At 45.5% G+C, this 21,367-nt stretch overlaps 1 protein-coding gene across 1 annotated transcript in view; it reads right to left on the reverse strand.

The window, feature by feature from the left end:
* TRIM24 (tripartite motif containing 24) overlaps positions 1–21,367 on the reverse strand; it is a 1,617,419-nt gene that overhangs the window by 1,572,888 nt on the left and 23,164 nt on the right. The window lies entirely within an intron of this gene.

Raw genomic sequence — 21,367 nt, forward strand, 5'->3', positions numbered from 1 at the left:
CAGCCATGCGATTATCAGTGCGACCGAAGAGCTTATTTTATCGTAAACCAACACCCTGTGTACTGCACACGAACATCGCTTGCCTCAAGACTAACTATTTTGGATCGAGAGCAAAGAAAAATGCAAATCGCTGAATATCATTTGATGTCCAATAAATGTACTTTGCCAAATGTACAATCTTGCCGTTTGCTTTTAAACCACAGTTTCATATTCCGAATTGTGGCGCTGTATTGTGAGATGATCTAAGACCCTGTGTACAGCAAAGGAACATCGCGTGCCTCAAAACGAACTTTTTGGAACGTGAGCAAATAAAAATGAAAATCGCTGAATATTTGATGTCAAATAAATGTACTTTACCAAATTTACAATCTTGCGGTTTGATTTAAAAGTACAGTTTCATATTCCCAATTGTGGCGCGCTGTGTTGTGAGCTGATCTGTGTTGATTTCCGGGTTCTGTGTGGAGTCGCGTAGAAGACGCCTGGGCGCGTTTGCCTACGCAGCACAGTCACGTCACGGATAGAGGCGGGGAATATGAATGTTTTGATAAAGTCTGTTTCAGGGGTGGGGGATTTGATTTAGTGCCGCAAAAGCAGGTGAGCCAGGTCGATGGGGGGGAAATGATAGGATTATCAGAAAATGGCGGCTGATTTCGAGTGCGTTAATGGACGAAAAGTCGGGTAAGGTCCGTAGGAAAGTTTTCTACGATCTACCGAGTTATGCTTAAAAACACATGGCCGAACCGTAGGGAAAATAAATTTAAAAAAAGTCCCGGAACTATCCTTTAAAGTAGACCTTGGGTGTAACCTGAGGAGAGGGCGCGAATTCTGAAATATGTGTCACCTGCAACAGTATCAGCATAGGGGTCACCCCTCACATTCCCAAAAAAATAGCAAAAACATCAGGTATACTGCTGACAAACAGCGCTATGATAATAATCATTAGTATCCTGAATTAGTATTCCAATTAAAGATGCCTAAATCGTCACATTTGCCATCCAATTTTAATGTTATTGTCTATCTCAGCCGACATGTGTTTCGACCTCTCTGGTCATCCTCAAGGCAACTTCTTTAAACCGTTTGTTTCCCTACTGATTTTAGTTGTACGTTATTTTCATCATAAGCTCCTGTGCGCTGTCCTTTACTACATAAGACTTCAGAGCGATGTTACTCTTTCCCAAATGACATAAAAGGTAGGTTCTACCCGTTGGTTTCTTCCTCCAAGTGTCTCAATTGGCTCCAATTCAAATAGGTAGATTATTTAATATGGTCTCCCACCTTCCGATTGCTCCAGTCCTTGGGCTATATCCCATGCAGGGCTGAACCTTTAAACTCAGCGACCATACCCTCTGTGCAACAAAATAGTAACAATGTGAAGAAAAAAGCAGCACGCAGGTGGAACAGATTTGCGGCCGGTACATTAACTAGTTGGCTAATTCAGGAGGGGGCCCAGGACAGTAGCATCACCACTTGTGTAACTGGTTGACCAAGCAACATCATTTAGGCAAGTGATGTCAGCAGGCCCAATGGTGATTTTAAACCCATCTTGCCTAAGCCTGCCGCCTCCCCCATCTCAACTGTCAATAGATGCCAGTATTGCAATTGTGTCCTCTGCCCTTGATGTGAAATAGTTTACGATTGGACGTGATCCTTTAACGTACCAACAGATCTGATCTACTAAATGTTTGTAAAAGGTTCCTGCTCTGCGGGTATTATCTACTGCACTTTAGTTTTGTTGAAACGGTTGATTTAAATGGGGGTCATTTTATCCGGGTCCACTGTGCCACTGTAGAAGTACCAGCCCTAGTTAGAGAGCTCACCAGGTGTCTATTAAAAACATGGGCTACGTGGTGGATTGTAAATCTCATGTGTCTACCATGACACAAACCAGGGCATTGTTTTCACCGCAGACTGCAAAAGGTATTGGAAGGCACCCTACACCTGGTGTTTCGGAAGCTGGATGGTCAGTGGCCGAAACTATGGGAAGACCCCTTTGGTTGGGAATGGTTCAAGAAATGTATATTGAAGCAACTGGTAGAGACTAAATGAACCCTGAAATTGGGGTGTTGGAACACCAGGGGCAATAGACATTTGTTTGACCCTAAAGGCTCCCTCCCTCTTCTGTATGAACATGATATAATATTTCTCCAAGAAACTTGGCTTACAAAAACTATATGTATGGAGGGATATGTTCTTCATCATGAATTGGCTGCCAGAGACATACGTGGGCGTCCCTTTGGTGGGATTATCATTGGTCCAAGACAAAATGTACCTGTTCGAAGCTCCAGATTGATTATATATACTCATGTGAATGTCTTGGCCATTGAGGTGGTGGTGGATGTTGGCGGGGGGGCAAATGGCTATGCTAAATGTATATGTTTCCCCTACTGTAACTAATCTGGAAGCTATACTAAATTGTGTAGATATTATTTGTGCAGATTGGCTGACTATGCCCGGCCATGATATACTGGGTGGAGTCCTAAATGGACTGTATAGGAACCCCGAGAAGGGGGGCACCTACCGATTTGTTAATCCATCCAGTGCGATGACCAAAAGCAAAGGTAATAGTAAGGGGGCCGAGTGGGTGTCCTTCCTCAAAGTGCTCAACGGCAGAACATCAGGGGATTGCCCTGGTCAGTGTGTTGTTTTAACAGTTTGCAGTCTACTGTGAAGACGCCCCTACCTATCTGTGGAATGGTTGAGCAAAACGTACTGTCACAGTGAGCCGATAGTAGGAGATGAATGCTCCTTACTGTTTTGGTGTTCTAAAGTATAACAGCATGACTGATGGCTGTTTTTCATGTTGTTTTCCCTAGTAGTCGAGAAGATCGCCAATTTTTTATTGATCTGGGAGGTGAAGAGTGCGTCTACGTGTTATGACCTATATGTCGAGTTCCCCTGAAGAAGTTCTTGCAATACTTATATTTATGAAGAAAGAACGAAACATATTGGGTTTTTAGGACGCTGTATTGTAAAACAGCGATTTTCAATGAGTCATTGATGAAATCAGAACCTTGTTCTAAATGTCAATAGGATTCGCCCAATAAGTATAATACAAGAGTTAAGAGAGCAGCCTGTATTATTAGGAGTTCTCGATTTAGCACCGACGGCATTGTTAAACGTTGCACAGGGTCATACTCGGTTCGAATTAGTAAGTGTATGTCTGTTTTTTTTAAATCTTGGGGGAAAAAAATGTGCACTTTCTGAGATGGATTTGATGTGCATTGTCTTTTTAAATGTGATTTCTTTAACCTGAATTGATTAACAAAATTATTTATATTTCAAATTTGCATATGTAAGATGCAGTTCCTTATTTGTTAGTGGGCTGTGGTAAGGAGATTTTGTCCAACTGCAGGGAATACAACATGAATGCCATGAGATTCTCAAGTTCAGAAGTGTTTCACAAGTTGACATTTGGGGACGAATCTCAGGGCGGTTAAACTAACCCCAGTGTCTCATTTGTTTTGTTGCCCTGGTCACTGCACCTGGCGAATGGCCAAAAGTATGTCCACATTGGACTACCTAGTTGTAAGTAACCCCTGTGCCGAGAACGTTTAATCCCTTGTGGTACGCGACACTGACTAGAGTGACCACAGTGTTGACAATGAACTTGTGTATCACACAACAAAGCCAAACTGGCGGAGGGAGCGTGGAAGTAAACCATGCGGGTAATGGAATAAGCTGGACCTTAAAGAATGTTGATGAGGTCTCCAGCGCGGCCTACCAATTGTGTGCACATGAGTTATCTTTGCTCGTGAATTCCAGTTAACAAGAAATAGATGACAGACTAAGGTTGCTGGCTTGTGAATCGGGGGCCCCTGGTCAGGGTCACCTGGTAATAGATAATCTGAAACAGTAGTGTTTTTGACACAGAAATTCGAGATGCCAAGCGGCAAATCCGCAGAGACAGCCGAAAAGTAAAAAACGTTGGGCTCCTTGGATGGGAGATGGAGGCAAGGATAAAGAGGTCTAAACTTGAATATAGGCATTGGTTGAAGAGAAGGCGATCCTCCCATAGGAACGTCCAATGGCAACAAATGTTTTCTGCACTCTGTAGTGGAGATGCCTGCACCATCTGGCAACTGCTGCCTAAAGCATAGGCGACAGGCAGCGACATACAGTGAATCCAGTTCAAGCCAACAAATGGATGGATTATATAAAATTTTAATTTGTATACTCAAATTTCGGGGCGAGTGGTATCAGTGGCAGCGGACACTGGCCACTGAACTTCGATATTGAGGATTTGTATACTACTATTACACATTTGAAGGGATCTAGAGCACCTGGGCCCAATGGTCTTTCCAATTACATATTAAAAGCCAACTCAAGAATATGGGCTGTGATATCAAAAATGTATTTTGATAAAGTGTGTAGAGAGGGAGAGATACCCAGTACGTGGCAGCGGGCTACCCTGCTCCCAGTTTACAAAAGAAATGCCGACTGAGTGCATCCGGAAAATTACAGACTGCTCGAGGGTCTTGCAGAAATGGATTGATGAAAGACCGCTATTACACCCAACACAAAACGGTTCCCGCCCTTGGTCAAGCACAACCCACAATATCACGATGGTTGACATGCTGATACAGGAAGTTGGCAGAAGGGGTAACCCAGTATTGAACCTAGTCAATGTCGATTTTAGTGCAACGTTTGACTCTGTCAACCACTTCACTCTTTGTCGGAAGCTGTGTACATTGGGATGCCCAGATTGGCTTGTGGCAACCCTTGTCCTCCTACACACAAACACAGGTGTACATGTTCAGCTGGATGATGCCGGATCTCTGACCACACTAGTGAATATCAACAGGGGATTCAAGCAAAGTTTTACGGTGGCTCCCCTGTTTAATCTTTATCTGTCGGACCCTGCCACTTCTTTACTGTCTGAAACGGGTTGCCCTGTAAAAGTTGGCACTAGCAGCATAAATAGTGTATTATACGTGGATGATCTGCTGCTAATGGACTGTACTATTAGAGGAGTGAAAGACAAATGTAATGCCCTTGTTGAGTATATCCATAAAAACGATTTAGCTATTAACATGGACAAGACCAGAATGATGGTAGTATCTGTTGGTGAAATATATTGAGTAAATCTGGGGTTCTGTTTGGGTAATGTGGATTATTTTGGGAGCTATATGTATCTAGGGCCTGAGCTATCGCCGTGTGGCGATAACCTCCCCATTATTTGTAAAGCATGCCAACTTACACACGTTATAAACAGATTCTCCAAACAGACTGTTGGATATTCCATTGAAAGTATCATCAAACTCTACAAGCAGAGGTTTGTTCTGACCATACTCTATGGGCTTGAGGACCTCGAACTGAGAGATGTGTATGGCTGGACCCCTTAGGAGGCATTTTCTGGAGGAAGCCTTTGGACCTTCCATCTGCTACCCCCATATTTACGACTCGAGTTGGGATGGGTCTCCCAGAGAACCCAGGCATTGATTTGCAGAGGCCTACTCTATTAAATCTAGGTCTGAGCCTAAATGTCCGTTGTTCGGCATAATGGGTAAGAGTTATGTAGTTGCACCTTTGGCAAAAGCAAGAAGAATTGTTTATCAGGGATTTAACGAAGAGTGCGCCCAGTCCATTATGTGGATATCCGATTTTACTTGTGGCACAGGTTTTGGAATTAAGAACATTTACAACAAAAAGACGAAGCAATGGGTCTGGTTAAATAACTACGCCCCTTTAGAATCACTATGCAACTACAAGTACGTAGTGGGCGTCCTCCATAGATACTTAAAGCCTCAACTCAATCTAAGTGTCCCAGACCATTAGTCTGTGGCTTCATGTTGCGCTTTCGAGTAAACCAGCTACCCTTGCATGTGGTCCAAGGTGCTTACGTAAAGATGCCAATGGAACTGAGAACTTGCCTCATCTGCAAAACCCCAGAGATTGAATGCCCCAAGACACGACTGACCCAGTGCGAGTCCATGTGTACAAGATACAGGTGCACACTGAGTCAGTTCGGGAGTAGGTATGATTCCATCAAAACAGACAAAATTTGGAATTATTGTCTGAACACAGACTCCGAACCTGTCCATATAGCCATATACCGACTGCAGTGCCAGATAGATGCCGATCTGTGATTGGCGACTACTTGATTATGAATTGTGCGGAGCATAATTTGTCTTAAGAGACTATGATCAACTGTTAACCGTCTGTTGTACCGATTATAAATCGACTCTTAATGTATTTTGTGAATTGCTCGAAAATATTATTTGGATATACGTTATGTCATTTTCATTGTATTAAATATTTGTAAAAGTTATTTTTATGCACTAAAACAAATAAATGAAATAATGAGGGAAAAGAATCAATCACAAATAAGTACGAGGCTTTGCTCAGAGGTACCCGGAAACTAAGAGGCAATTACACACCTCTTATTATAAATAGAGAGGATTAGGCTATTTTTAGTGCTGCCATTAAGAGAGTTGTTAAAGCAATTTCTGTACTCCTCCGATCTTCCTTTTTAGCTCGAGAGGCGGCAGGCAAATATTGTCTCATGAACTCTACACATGTTTGGCGAGAGCACATACATTGTGTGCAATAATTGAAATCAGTGCTAGAGAATGTACAAGGAGACAAGCACACAGCCCAGGTTATTTGTTGTGATCGCATTAATAACATGGATCATATCAGTTAAATAATGTTATGCAAATCATGGAAGTGCCAAAAATAAACAATGTTCTTAATTGCACGCCATTAAAGTCAGCATGTTCAGATATTTTACAGCACTGGAGAAAGCTTAAGTTTTCCCAGCTACATTGACGGACAGTACTGTACACTGGAAGTACTCAATAAATCACCATAATGTGGTGTATTATTTTTCCCTACTGTACTGTGACCAATGTTTTCAAAAGCACAATCAGGTCACGCCTACACACCATTGCAAGTTTCTCGGTTCACTGACATTAAACAGTTTGACATTAAGCTGTAACCAGTGCACAGCAAGAAAATGCCAAGATATAGACGAGATTCCAACTGCCTAAATACAAAAGCACTTTTTCTATTTTTATTGATTCAAATAGGGAGAGGAGTTTGACCAAGAAACTCTGCAAAAAAGCATGTATGGCAAATGCTATGGATGGGTGCATGAAAACGGTTAGTCATGTAGGACCAAATTATCTTTGTAATACACGAATGACAAAGCCTCTTCAAAATGAACACCGACCATAACAAAAAAGGTTAAAAGTTTTTTTAGTATAAAAATAATTTTTCTCAGGTTTATGCGATCAAAGTAGTCAACATCTGAAAAGAGATGCGTCCTAATAACATTCTCTGCGCCCATCACAAAACAACCAAAACTTCCAACCATTATTTACACCATACTCATGATAAAGTTTACAAGTGTCCCCTTTATTGCAACTGCAGGGTTAAAAGTCTAAATATTATACTGGAACTGCTAGACCATCAAGCTAGAAAGCAAAGATAAGAGTGCTTTCCTCTGTAGATGTTGCTGCGCAAAAGGGACTATCCGATTAACCAGTCGCTCATCCACATCAACCCCGTAAATAACTGCATCAAAATGCTATCAACATACAGTCAAGACAGTAGTACAAATTGTTTTGGCATGATATTATTGAGTGCCTTCATATATCTTTTGCAGTGCATTACATGGTTTATATTATTGGAACTTGCCTTTTGGCATGGTTGCAACAGTTAGTGTGTAAAATAACAAACGACTCTCTCTGTATGTAACAAGAAGCAGAGGGAACCGTTCATTGGCATGTTGCACTTTAATAAAAAAAAAAAGACCATTTTGCAATTATGGAAGGGTATGGCTGGTTTGTGCAATACAGTTTACTGGTATACATCATCTCCATGATGTAGTTTTCATTGCGTGTGCATTGTGTTTGGTTGTGAACATTGAGCTGTGCAATGGAATAACGTGTTATAGTGAATGAATTGCTGCGTTATTTTATAGAAGACATTTTACTCACAGATTGGTGTGTTACAAAATAGCAATCAGCAAAAGAAAAAAAAACTGTCCTATACACTATTATTTTTTTATTTTGTATATAATTCAAAAACAAACTTCTACACAAATGTACCAAAATATATAAAATACAACTTAAAACTCATATTACACCATATCCTATAAAAGAAATCACCGATACATAGCTCCACATATATATTTCAAACAAAACATGTCCATTTTTACAATTTCATACATACTGATACCATCGATGTTCCCTTATACGCACTAGAGGCTTCATCACAACAGAGGCAGCGGATCACTTTCATTCTTACATTTTTTGGAGATGTCAGCCTCAAACTTTCTTAATTTTCCATCAGCAATTTTCCACACCTCGGTTATTGGAATTATTTTTCTACGACTCGTGCCGGAGAGGCTTCTTAACCAGAACGCTTCTCCAGTTATTTCATCTATATCTGCCAACAGGTCTGAGTAATAGCTTTTATACACAGAATCCATACCTTTACAACTAATTAGTACATGCCTGGCTGATTCCACTTCTCGTCCATTACAGCAGATTCTACAGATTCTTTCTTGTTCTGGAATTACCACTCACGCCCCTTTCACTTCAAGGACATCAAGCCTATTCAGCCTCATGCTCATGAATATTCTTAATAGACAGAAGAAGCCTTAGATATTCCTGGGGTTCCCCCAATTGAAATGGAATTCTGGCAAAGGTAGAGGGGGACTTCAAATTAGACACCCTCTCACTACTATTTACCGATTGAAAATGCTTAGCAGCGGTTTTCAATGCTGTCAACACAGCCCCTTCTCCATATTCCCACCTTGGTCTCCAGCAAAGCCTTGTGAAGAAACCCTTGTTCATGATCTTACATTTTTCCAAAGCTAAGCATGTCCAGCTTACCATAGCCGAGTGCAGCATTGAAAGAAAGGACTCCGGTACTGAAAACATGATCTTAAAGTATAGTTTCGCTCCATTTAGTTCAATCAAGGTATTGAGGGAGATTAGACCCATCTCAAGCCTGATGGCCTCCACCATGGTATAATTAAAGCCCTCAACTTTGTCTGCCCAGGATGACCAGTCATTAAGCGAGGCCTCCAACACATAAAGAAAGGCAGATGCTAGTTTTTGAATATAGATGGTGCGGATCCCGCTTAAACTATAACCAGCGGTCCGTTTGGAAAAAGAAAGAACCAAACCCATAGTAGAACGAGCCTTCGGACGTTATATATTATTTTGAATATAAATCCATAACTAGAGGAGAAAAGTATTTGTTAATGTATGAAACCATGACAGCTAGAGCCTTTAAGTCTAACATTTAGGGTGGCAGTCTCCGCAGTGTCCAAACTACACATGCATCTTCTCCAGGTAATCTTAGTTTATACACATGTAGACAAATGGAGGATTACACATGTTCTTCTATGATATTGAAATAATTAGGTTATCTTGAGGAAACAGTGGCTCTGCCCAGTGGTCAAACTAATTTGATTTGTTACAAAGACAAAAGATCTTTGTAGATCCACAGCCATACTACAAATACAATGTACTATTGCACAATATATTTTCAAATCTTTGCACATCCGATGGAAATGGTTTAAGAGTCGGACTTACTAATGTGTATTTTTATCACATTTCCTAACTAATGCTTTTCCTTTGAAGAATGAGATTGGTTGCAGTGGTATTGCTTTATAGCTTTCATTCTGAGGACGTTGTTGTAGGATGTATCATGTCAAATGGAAGTTTTCTAAAAAGGTGTTGATCCCATGAAGTTTTATAAAGCTGCTGCGAGGGAATGACACCGTTTCGCTTGTTTAAGCAGCTTGTGTGTATGTGCCTGATCCTGCGCATTTAAAACTTGTATTATTGTACTTTGTGTAAAGTTTGATCGCACTTTAGTTCCTCCTGCAAATTCTGCCGCATCGTGGCCTGAGCATGTATTCCCCTTCCAGCTGTTCCCTCCGGCCTCCCACCCCTCCCTCCCAACACCTGATTGGGCATACGGCCCGGCCCGCCCCTCTTTAGTGAACCCGACAGGGTAGCCCCTCTTCATGTGCAGCCCCCTGTGGCGAGGGACCCAGAGGCAGGGGACGGTTCCCTCAGAGGCAGCTCCGGATGGTGTCTGCTGGTGTTGGCCGGGGAGGCAGGAGGTCTGCAACCATCAACATGATGCAACTGCTAAAGTAAGTGCAGTGGGTCAGGGGGGCAGCAGTCACTGCACCCCACTAAACTGACTATTTTTCTTATCGCATAACACATAGGCATCTTAGTGTATTGTATTGCTTGCCCATCTCTCTAGGAAAGTAGATTTTCCTTTTTGCATTGCTATTGTGTTAAAACTAGGCCTTTTCTCACGCTTTTTAGGAAGGTCAAATTTGGGCGTTTGTGCATTGCTGTTGTGTGTCAAAGCTGGGCCTTTTCTCCCACTTTTTAGGAGGTCGAATTTAAGTGTTCTGCAGTGCACGGTCCCCCCTGCCCCCGCTCACCCCTGTCTTCCGTCCACACTGCTCGTGCGTTCCCCTGTAGAGTGTTGCTTCCTGTGTGCCTCCTTCTCTGTGAACCCTCCCCCTCTGGTGCCTCCTATGGTGCAGGGCTGTGCTTCCTTTCCTCCCTCACCCACTCTGCCTTCTTGCCTGCTCACACTATAGTGCTCACCCTCTCTGCCATCTTCTCAAACGGCTACTCTTTCTCCTATCCCAACCCTCTCACAAAGTCTGGATGGAAAAAGTTCAAGAGGGATATCCTGGCCTCCAACCCAGAACTCCCCATCGCTGATGCACACATCAGCGCCTCCTCCAGACAGACTCTCACCAACATCCTCTTTATCGTTCCCTCTCCAGACCTACGGACCCCTCATATGGTCTCTTTTCTCTCTCCTTTCCCATCCTCTCCCATTAATGTTGGCACCCGATGGGAGGACCTTGTGGCCACCTTCCAATCCTCCAAGACCATCATCAAGGTCTAACTAAATGGTGCTGTCATAGTCCAGGGCTCTCAGCCCAATCTTTTCCTTCTTAATAGGCATTTCCCACATCTCATCAATTTCCTCCCTTCTCCACTTTTAACACCTCCTTGGCCCCTCTGCCACCTCCTCCCTCCCCCTCTCTGGCACCAACCTCCTCCTCCGCTCTGGCCCCTATACCCCCCCTTACCCCTAGTCTACTGCATCTGGCCACTCTCGGGTCCTTTGAAATCCTCCGCTGGGTGTACCTCACTCCTGCACCCCACCCCGTAATTCTTTCGAATGTGGCAACCTGCTCCAGGTAGCTACCCTCAACTCTCGCTCTGCTGTCCAACATTTCTCTGACATCTGCCACCTCCTCGAAGAACTGGACCTGGATGTCTTTACTCTCACCAAGACATGGTTCGCGGCCAGCTCTGTCACGAGTTTTGACACTCTCTTCCCTGAGGGCTACAAGATCCTCTCCGAGCCCAGAACCATACGGTCGGCATGTGGAGTGGCCCTGATCAATGGGTCCCTGCTTCTGTCATTCCTACACAGGCCTACTCCTCCTTTGAATGCCTAGTCTACAGGCTCTCTATCATGGCCTCTCTCTGCCTGTGGCCACCACCTACAGGCCATCTGGCCAGATGACCCTCTTCCTCTCAGAATGGGCTGACCCCTCTTTCCTCCTTGCCTCAACCACTCATCTTCTCCTCCTTGGAGACCTCAACATCCACCTGGACACTTCAAATCCCTCCTCTGGGCACTTCTGCAATTTATGCGACTCTCTTTCCTTTTCCATTCTACCGCCCTGGTCCAACACTGTGCTGGACACACCTTGGATGGGGTCATCTCCTCCGACATCCCCCTCTCTAACCCTCTCACCACTCCTCTCTTGGACCGACTACGTTCCCCTCATCTGAAAGTCTTACCCGGCAAGCAAAGCCTACCAAAGCAAAGCACTACTACCTTCCTTCCCCGTCATTCAGCCCATGAAGTGTGTCAATGGACGCCTTTGCCCCTACTTTCTCTGCCCCTCTTCCTCATGTGTCTGACACAGCCCTATCTAACCTGCATCTTTCTATCTCCAACACTCTGGACATCCTTGCCCCGGTCACGAGAATCCATCTGAAGCCTACCTCTAAGTGCAACTCTTGGTATGACTCTGACCTCGCTGCCCTGAAACACAAGTGCAGCGTGACCGAGAGGAAGTGGCTCATCGTCTGAGAAACTGGCCTGCCGCCTGCTCGAAAAGGCAATACAGACTCTGTGTCCTCTCCAAGAAGAGGGTCCATATCCATGCATGTGTCTCTGCGGCCTCTAACAACACGGCCAATCTCTTTAAAATCTGCAAGAAGATGGCAAATCCTACTGCAGTCTCTACCTCTCCTGTTCCCTCCCAGGCCCCCTGTACGGCTTGGGCCTCTCATTTCACCACTAATACTCAAGACATCCTGTCCTCGCTTTCCTCACCCTCTCTCAGGCCCCCTTTGGCCGCCTCTCCTCTTCCTTTTTCCTCCTTCGCTCCGACAACACTGGACGATGTATCTAGACAAGTTCAATCTATGAAAGTGTTGTCCAAACAGGTGCTCCTCTGCACGTCCAGTAACATCAAGGACCACATTGTTACCCTTGCTACAGTCATGGCCGATTTCTGCAATCAGTCTTTCGTCACTGGATCTTTCCCTTCTCTCCTCAAGCACTCCCTTGTGCACACCCTCCTAAAAAAGCCTTCTACCAATCCTACATGACCGGCACACTATCGCCCGATCTATCACTCCTTTCCTGGGCAAACACCTGAAAAAGCTGGCCATCTCCCAGCTTGCCCTCCACCATGAATCTGTTGGCTACCTCCATGACTATCAGTCCCGCTTCAGAGCAGCCAGAGGCACGGAAACTGCTCTACGGAACACCCATGAAGATCTGCTCTCTAACATCGACTCTAGCTCTCCCTCTGTCCTCATCCTCCTTGACCTTTCCTCTGCTTGCGACACGGTCAATCATGCCACCCTGATCAACAGCCTCTGTGTGAACCTGGGCATCATGGATAAGGTCCTGGCTTGACTGACCTTCCTCCTGGACCGTCCCTCCCAGATCCAACTTGGGTCCTTTCTCTCCGCCACCTCTCTCTCCACATGCAGTGTCTCCCAGGGATCTATCCTCTCTCCCTGGCCCTTCAATGTCTATATGGCCCCTTTGGTCCACCTGATCTCCACCTTCTCTTCTAACTTTCAGTGTTATGCAGATGACACTCAGCTTTCATTCAGGCTTCCCTTAGCCTTCTCTCCTCCCTCGCTCATTCCTGACTGTCTTTCTGCAATTCAGGATACAGGATTGGTGCCCCTCCAAGGATCTTTGCCTTAATGCCAGTAAGATGGAGATCCTTCTCATTGGGACCCCTGCTCCCGCTTTCCCTCTCTCACTTGGACCCTCACCTTCCTGTGAGGCAAACAACCGTGGTGTCATCTTCGACTGCACTCTCTCCTTCTTTCCTCACATCACAGACGTTGCCAAAAAAGGCCACTTCCAGCTGCACCTACTCAGGTTTTATACCTTTCCTCACTTTTCCTCAAAAGCTCATTGTCTCCCGAGCCCTGGTGGGTCTCTCCAGGATGGACTACTGCAACAGCCTCTTTCTCAATCTGCCTACCTCTACTTTTCGCCCCCTGTAACTAGTACAGAACAGGACTGCAAGACGTATCCTTGGCGTCAAGTACAGGGACTGTATCTCTCCAGCCCTGAAATCGCTGCAAAGATCAAGTTCAAGACCCTCTGCATCATCCACAAGGCTTTCTGGGGCCGAGGTGCACTACATCCAACTCTCTCTTCTAAAATACCTTCCTTCCAGAACCCTTCGCTCAGCTACCTCCAACTCTGAGGGTGAGACGCTTCTCCAGGCAGAGAGCGGGGGTAGATCTCTCTCCTCTGCAGGTGCCTCCCTCTGGAAAGGCCTCCCTGCCCCTCTCAGACTCGAGCCAGACCACCCAAAGTTACAGAAGCAGCTCCAGACCCTCCTTTTCTCCTCTGCCTTTTTTTTCTCTCCCTCTCTCCAACTGGTTGCTAGGTTCCTTCAGAGTCTCACTGGGTACCACACTCCTTCCATGACCAGTCTTCCTTTCGCACTGCCTCCTGGCCTAACGCGCACTTAGTGGCTGTAACTGTAAACCCCTACAGTCCCCCCTGCCTCCTTGCACTTACCTAGAGCCGCACTGCCTTGGCTACACTTAATCAGCTCAAAGCCATGCTGCCCTGATCGCACTTCCCGCTTTCCTCTCCCTTGCACTCCCCCCCCCTCTTCTTCCCCTTGCACTTCTATTGTTGCACTTGCACGATCTGAATGACACATGGACCAGTAGGATCGTTTGTATTGTCCTCCCTCCCTTGTAGCACCTAGAAACACTTTTGTACAGGCACGTTATAAATGCCATATCATACGAAGCACGTTTCCCTAAAGTAGAACTGATCGATATCTAAAGCATTATTTTTGAAAATTGTCAAATTTAGGAAGACCATTTTTTTTCCTCCAAACACTGTCTGCTCAACTCCTTCTATTCAACCCGTTTTAATGTAGCCTGCATGAAAATGTAAATGATTTACACGCTGTAAGCAGCAGTGCTCAACACAAACCAGAATTCATGGTAATGCAACCGAAGCCCGGGTCATTTCTGGAGCATTCATAGCATGTGCTGGTGTGGGAAATTAAAACATAAAGCTGCAGTGAGGACGGGGAGTTTAACAATACGACAGTCATGATGAAGTGGAAGCATGTGAAATTCCCTTCAATCGCTAATATCCAATATGTTAATGTCAGACAAATCTATTCTATTGGTTCCAACAGAAAATTGTTCCATCGTTTCCAACACGAAAAGAATTTCAACATTAAAAGGTAAGATTTTGGTGAAGATGCAAAAAGTAAACTTAGACAATACATATTCATTAATATGTATGATGTGCAAAATTAAAGATACCATTACCTCAGTACCACAGTATTACATAGAAAATTGATTATAATGAAAACTTTGGATCACTGTAAAAGGTCTTTGTTGAGGGAGAAGTCTCAGAAATGTGCAAATTCCCTTCTAACTTAGAGATCCCCCCAACCCCAGCTCTTTTTGCTGGACTTTTAATTTTTCCCACTCTCTCATGTATTTTTCTGTGATTTGGACTCTGTTTCTTTTGTCTTTGGAGTATGACAAACTCCATAGGCATCATCTTTACAGTGTGACACACAGCACCTTCAGTAGAGTGGCACAGGGAGGTCTCTTAGATTGCCCAAAGGTTTAAATACCTTCTCTTGGTGAAACTACTGTTTCCAAGAGCAGTGAAGTGAAAGTGACTTTACTTACATTTTGTAACTTTCTAGACCCAGCACACACCATTTTACCATCTGGTGCTGAAGGGGGTTACTTTGTATCCCCTTTGTCTAGTTTCTCATGTAACATTTTTTACGTTACCCTTTCTACAATTAATGGCTGGTGGCAGTGGTTTACTTTTTCCTACCATTGTGTTTTTCTACCGCGGGCTGCAATTGCAGCTGCAGTAAAGCACCCATGGTTGGCCATTTTATCAAAATGGCCCTGGTCTTCTTTTTTCGACATTTCTTGTTGGAAAGGTCCTTCTTGAGATTTACTCTGTGTGCCAAACCAGGTTTGGTCCCTTTGTTCATTAGGTCTTTGGCGGGATTCAATGGTGAAGCCCGCCTCTGGATCCAGCGTGTCTGGCAGGGCAGGAAGTGATGGAGGTTCCCAAAACTCCCTATGCTTAATCCCCTTGGTTACAGGAATGCACCCAAAGGTGACTGGCTGGCTGTCCATGGAGGACAGCCACCCTGCTGTGTGTGTGAGACAGCTATGCTGCAAATGAATGGGAGAAACCTGTATAAAAAGGTGAGGCTTTTGGCTTGGAAGGCAGAGTCGATCACTGGGCAAAGGAATCCGAAGAACTTGGAAGAGACGCTTGCTGCAACTCCTGGACTGTTAGTTTGCCCGGTGAAGCCCTGATGCATTGCTGAAGCTCAGAATTAGCCTCAACTAGAGAAGCCCTGCAGTGGACGACTTCTCCCCTTGGGTTGGTGGGACCCATCAACCCCAAAGTGAACTCGTCTGGACATCCACTCGGAGCTGGTTGTACTTTCATTGCTGCTGTAGTAACAGATTGCCAGGGAGAGGAACACCAGAATCGAGTGTCTTGTTTTTGAGTCGGACCCGGGCTACAGGAAAATCCTCCGGAATCCCATGAAGCAGTACTGACCAAGTCTGAGCCACCTCAACAGAGTGCTAGACCCCAGATGCGAGGAAAGCCCATAAGGTATCTGAGAACCGCAGTGGTGCTATTTGAGAGAACCGCGAGAAGCTGAAACTGAATTGCTGCCGATATGAAGTTTGTCCATTGCTGCCGCCGACCTCCAATTCGTAGTGCAGGAGTCACCAGACGTCCTCCCTCTTGTCCCCACAACTGAGGTCCAAGAACAACAGAATCTGCATACCTACACAGGAACAGAAGCCAGCTGGAACCACTTTCTTCAGACCTAAGGTATTGTAAAACTAAGGGGACTTACCTATTGTTGTGCAGCCTTGCTAGTGTGAGGGAGCGATACAAAACGCATCTCTCCCCTTTACCGCGGCCACAGCCTGGAGCACATAACCCCCACCCTTGTCCCCACACCAACTGGAAAACTCAGCGACTCCATTCTCACGCTGACGCCGGAGCTGCTTGCAACAAATAACGAATGTAACACATCCCTTTTCCTGTGAGATCACTTCCTGCATGTGAACCGACATGAGCCAAGCACAGAGCTTGTCCATCTCCACAAAAGTGTCCTTGCCCTCTTACCCTTGTCAATCGAAACTTATTACCATTCTAACCCTGTGTCCTTGCAAGGCATCCCTTTCATGTGTCGGACTGCCAATCTCGCTATGAAGTCCACCCAACAGACCCCCCCAGCTAACATTAGACCCCGGTGCAGTATATCGTGCCCAGTACTAACAAATGCCACATACCTGAGATTCTTGTGAGACTAACCCTATAGTTCAATGACAGTATTATAGTGGTCAAGGCTCTTAAGCCTGTGTAACCCAAATGTGTAAATGGTGTAAGCCCTTGAGTGATTTGTATAACGACATGATACACTACTAAGAGTCTTTTGATCAACTGTTATTTAGTGCATACATTATTCAGAATGTATTTTCTTAGCTTAGATAGTGACCACCGTGTTTCACAGCGACCTGACCTTCACCCATCCGGAGCACAATGTCTGACGTCAATCCTCCCGCCAACCAAGCAGCCAACCCGGAGGAGGAGATGATGCCCACACCTAAGTCACCACCACGGCTGACCAATCCTGCTCCAACGTAGCATCATATGTCAAAAATGTAGATGTACTATATAAATGTGTTGTAACTTTGATGTGGTCACAGCGCTCTCAGAGATCTAGATAAACCTTCCTTGGAACTCTCGCAGCCTGCGCTTTTGTCCCTTATTCCCTGTCCAGGGAGTGTCTGCCTTATTCATTTTTACAGGCCGGCGCTGAGCAGCGAGATCCGGGTCGCCCCCCCCAGCAAAGCCATCGCCTCCGCGGTCGACAAGCCTGCGCGCACTACGAAGAAGGGTCAAGGGTTCCCGGTTGGAAAATACCCGACTGAAAAGCTGCTCACCGAGGTGGGCCACGGCTTGGTTGGGGTGCGAGCCTGACTGACTGGGGTCGGACTGCGAGCGGCGATCCTCGGGTCACCTGACTGAACACGTGAGTGCCGGTTGCGAAGGTTGCGAAGGAAAGGTAAGGGGGAAATAGGGAGGACAGGTGATTACGGGCAGCAGGGAAAGAGTAGGGCCTGTGTGAGTGATAATGAGGCTTTTTCTGATCTATCCTTTATATGGCCATTAGGGTTTTGGTAAGAAGTGAAGAGAAAAAGAGAAGTGGTATCCTAGCCCGAACGGGGTAGAAGGCGGCACCGCGTAGCATTGTCTCATCCAGTGCAAAATAAATAAGTGAAGTTACAGAGAAAATAGTAGGAGTCTCGTATAGTAGACTGAGTAGTTATTTAGAACATTCTTTTTCTGGGTACAAAAGGATTCTTGGAAAAGAGTAAGAAGGTGTATGAGGTGGGGAGTGAACGATGAGTAGGTGAAACGGGAAAAGGAGTGGGAAAAATAGGGAGCAATGGGGAAGAAAACACACGCAGGTAGTGCATGTGCATGATAAGTGTTATATGTGCTTTTATGTTCTGCCCATTTTTTGTCAAGGATATCCAAGTACAGTGGTTAAAGTGGCAAACTATGCAACAATGAACTGTTGAATTTGAATATGCAATAACTAAAAGGTTAACGTTGAAAGGGGGGGTGATATATATATATATATCTATCTTGATACATATATACATATAAATTAGAAGTAATTAACAAAGTTTGTGATATATTATCCAACTGGTGAAGAAGTGATTAAGTGGAAAGGGAGGTCAAAAGGTAAGTACAGACAGAGGAAGGGAAAGGAACACATCATTATGGGAGGAATAACACCACTAGCACATATTTGTCAGCACCTTCCGTTATACAGTGAGAAAATACAAAAATATCATGATCAACGGTTGACGGAGATAAAAGGGGACAGTGTGACACCAATCTGGCCAGAAGGTGGGTCATTCGACAAAAAGAGTATTAGATCTAGTGTCTACACACTTGTTAGCAAGGTATAAGGGGAAACAATTGCAAAACAGAAGGGAAGTACTAGACCTCTGGCGAATGTTTGAGGAAGTTGCACCTGCAGCGGAGGTAAGCAAGGAGAAGGGGAATGAAACACAGAAAACACAGGAAGAGGTAAGTGGAACACCAAAGGGCGAGTGCACAACCACGACAGCTGAAGGCGATACAACGAAAATATACCCTCTAATGTCCACACCAGCAGTAGGATATAGTGAACCCCTGTACGTACCAGCATGTCCAACTCCTACACCCACAACAGGAGCAGTTGCCACGGCACCACCCCCTTATGATAAAGGAGGTTTGTATGGCCCAACAAGCGCACCCCCCGTGAATTTAGCACATATCACTGGAGAATTAGAGCGCCAGCTAGCGCATGCACAGATAGAGACAACGCGGCTACGAGCACTGTGCGATAGGAGCCAGATGCTGCAGGAGGAGGAGAGGTGCCACCATTATCTATAGCGGATCTAACACCAACATTAAGCACAGCAGGAGAATTGGCGCAAACGGTCTCAGAGCCAGCACGGTCAGTATCATCACAAGAAACACGCATACCACAAGGGCAAGAGAAGGAGTGGCGGTCAGGGGAGTTCCTATTCCATCTAAATGACAAACCCGTGAGGATTATACGCCCACCTACCCCAGAAAGTGAGAGAGGAGAAGGGTGTGAAGGGAACAATGAACAGGTATCAGAAATAGAAGAAGTATGGAGTGACTTAGACGAGCATGAAGAGGCAGCTGCCGAGTCAGGGTCCCCACTGCCAAACCGCCGGTACCCAGACACACCATCGCCACCACTATGGCAGGGTAGGTTAAGACAGCGAGAGGAAAATATGATGGTAAGTAAGACAACGAAAGGTGCGGTTAGTAAGATAGGGAAGAAACACAAGTTGCAAATGCCATTGATACATAAAGGAGCAGGCAGGCCACATTACATTCCGTGGGCACAAATGGACAAAAACAACTTGCTAAAGGTCCTCCCCCCACTGTCGGGAGGGGCCGGGAAATGGATACAAGCCTTTGAGAAAAACACAACAGGAGTGCCACTAGCAATAGGGGATGTGAAGAGCTTATTGGTGTCAGCAATCGGTGACCAAGCAGACTCAGTGTGGGAAAGAGCCGGATTCCCTGGAGTAACGATGAGTTGTGATCGCCACGATGGATCGGCGTTCAATAATGTTCGAGCACAGGTATGGGATGCATTGAGGCGCACGTTTCCAGACATTCCAGATTTATATTTAGTGATGCAGTGTACAATGGAGGAGAACGAGGATCCTACGCAATTCATACTACGGGTGCAGAATTTATGGAGAAGTGAAACTGGCACGGCGTGGAACCAGTCCACCGCCTTGTTTTATTTTATCATCAAGAACTGGCTCCCGAAGGAGGTGCAGAAGGCCTTTGACAAAAAAGCTGGGATAGAAGCTAAGGGCTTGCCTGAAATACAGAGTATAATTGGACACCACTGCAGGAGGATCAAAGAAAGAGAAAAGGAGATAGCACAAAAAAGGTTGGCAGACGAGGCAAAGCTGGTACAGAACAAATTAGTGAAGGTCACCGCCGTCAACGCCAGCGCAACCACAGACTGAGAAAACGAGGGGGGCGAAGGAGCAGGGAACAGACCAGCAGCAATAGCAACACTACGGGCTACAGGAGGACTAGGACAGTGGAACGGAGAAGAGCAATACGGTGGACAACAGTGCCAAGACCGACCGGCAAGAGGAAGAGGTGGGTACCGTGGGCCAAGATGGGGGTTTGGAGGCATGGGAAACAGGGGATTTGGCGGCCAAGGAATGAGAGGCGGACCACAAGGGTCATGCTGGAACTGTGGGAGATGGGGACAATACTCTAGAGATTGTAGAATGCGGCCTTCTGGGTATTTCCAGGGGCAACAGCCCATGGAGAACGAACAAGGTTGGGGGTGTCCGCACCCAGGTAGCCCCTACGGGCTACCAATGGGAAGTGGGAGACAACAAGACTACTGCTATAACGAACCTCAGGTACAGCAAGGACAGCAACCACCACTACAACCAATGGTAAGGCAAAATGCAGTGGGAAGTGCGACCAGTAATTGTTATGCAACATCTGCGAACGGTGCACCTGCACCGTACCGGAGTGCGACAGTGATCGGAGATAATGTCTTCTCCGTGCCAGGGCAAGAAAGACATTCAGAATAGGACAGCCAACAGGGAACACTTGCGTGTCCAGTCCTGTCCACCACCCTATGTGCAGAAGAGGAACCACTAGTGGGGGCAGAGTTAGGAAATAAGCAGTTTATCTTCATGGTAGACTCTGGAGCAGAGAAATCATGCCTTATGGAAGGGCGGTTTCTGCTCTCAGGCAGGAATTTAGAGACGCAGGGGTTCTCTGGGGCTATTTTAAGAGTTCCTTACACTAAAGATCTCGATATAACGGTGGGGGGAAAACTGTGCACGCGCCCTTACTGTACCACAAAGACGCGCCAATAAACCTGCTGGGTAGAGATTTGTTAAGTAAATTGAATATGACAATCTCTTTTACAGAACGAGGAATAGTGTGCTCAACACCGGGAGTGTGCCCAGTACGAGCAATGTTGATGATCAGTACAGTGATGAATGAAGTTGTATTGCGAGGGGTACCCATTGATATAAACATGTTCATATATGGTATCAAGGTGTTGGCACGGGTGGTGCCACAGATAACGAGAAAAGAATGGAGAACACCATCAGATTTCATATTCCGCCCAATTGCACACACAGACATTGTACCAGGCACGATAATGGCCATAGACATTGAGGCAGTTCAAGTATCC

This window comes from Ambystoma mexicanum, chromosome 12 (assembly GCF_040938575.1).
Source record: "Ambystoma mexicanum isolate Mex_15411 chromosome 12, UKY_AmexF1_1, whole genome shotgun sequence".
NCBI classification, from domain to species: domain Eukaryota; kingdom Metazoa; phylum Chordata; class Amphibia; order Caudata; family Ambystomatidae; genus Ambystoma; species Ambystoma mexicanum.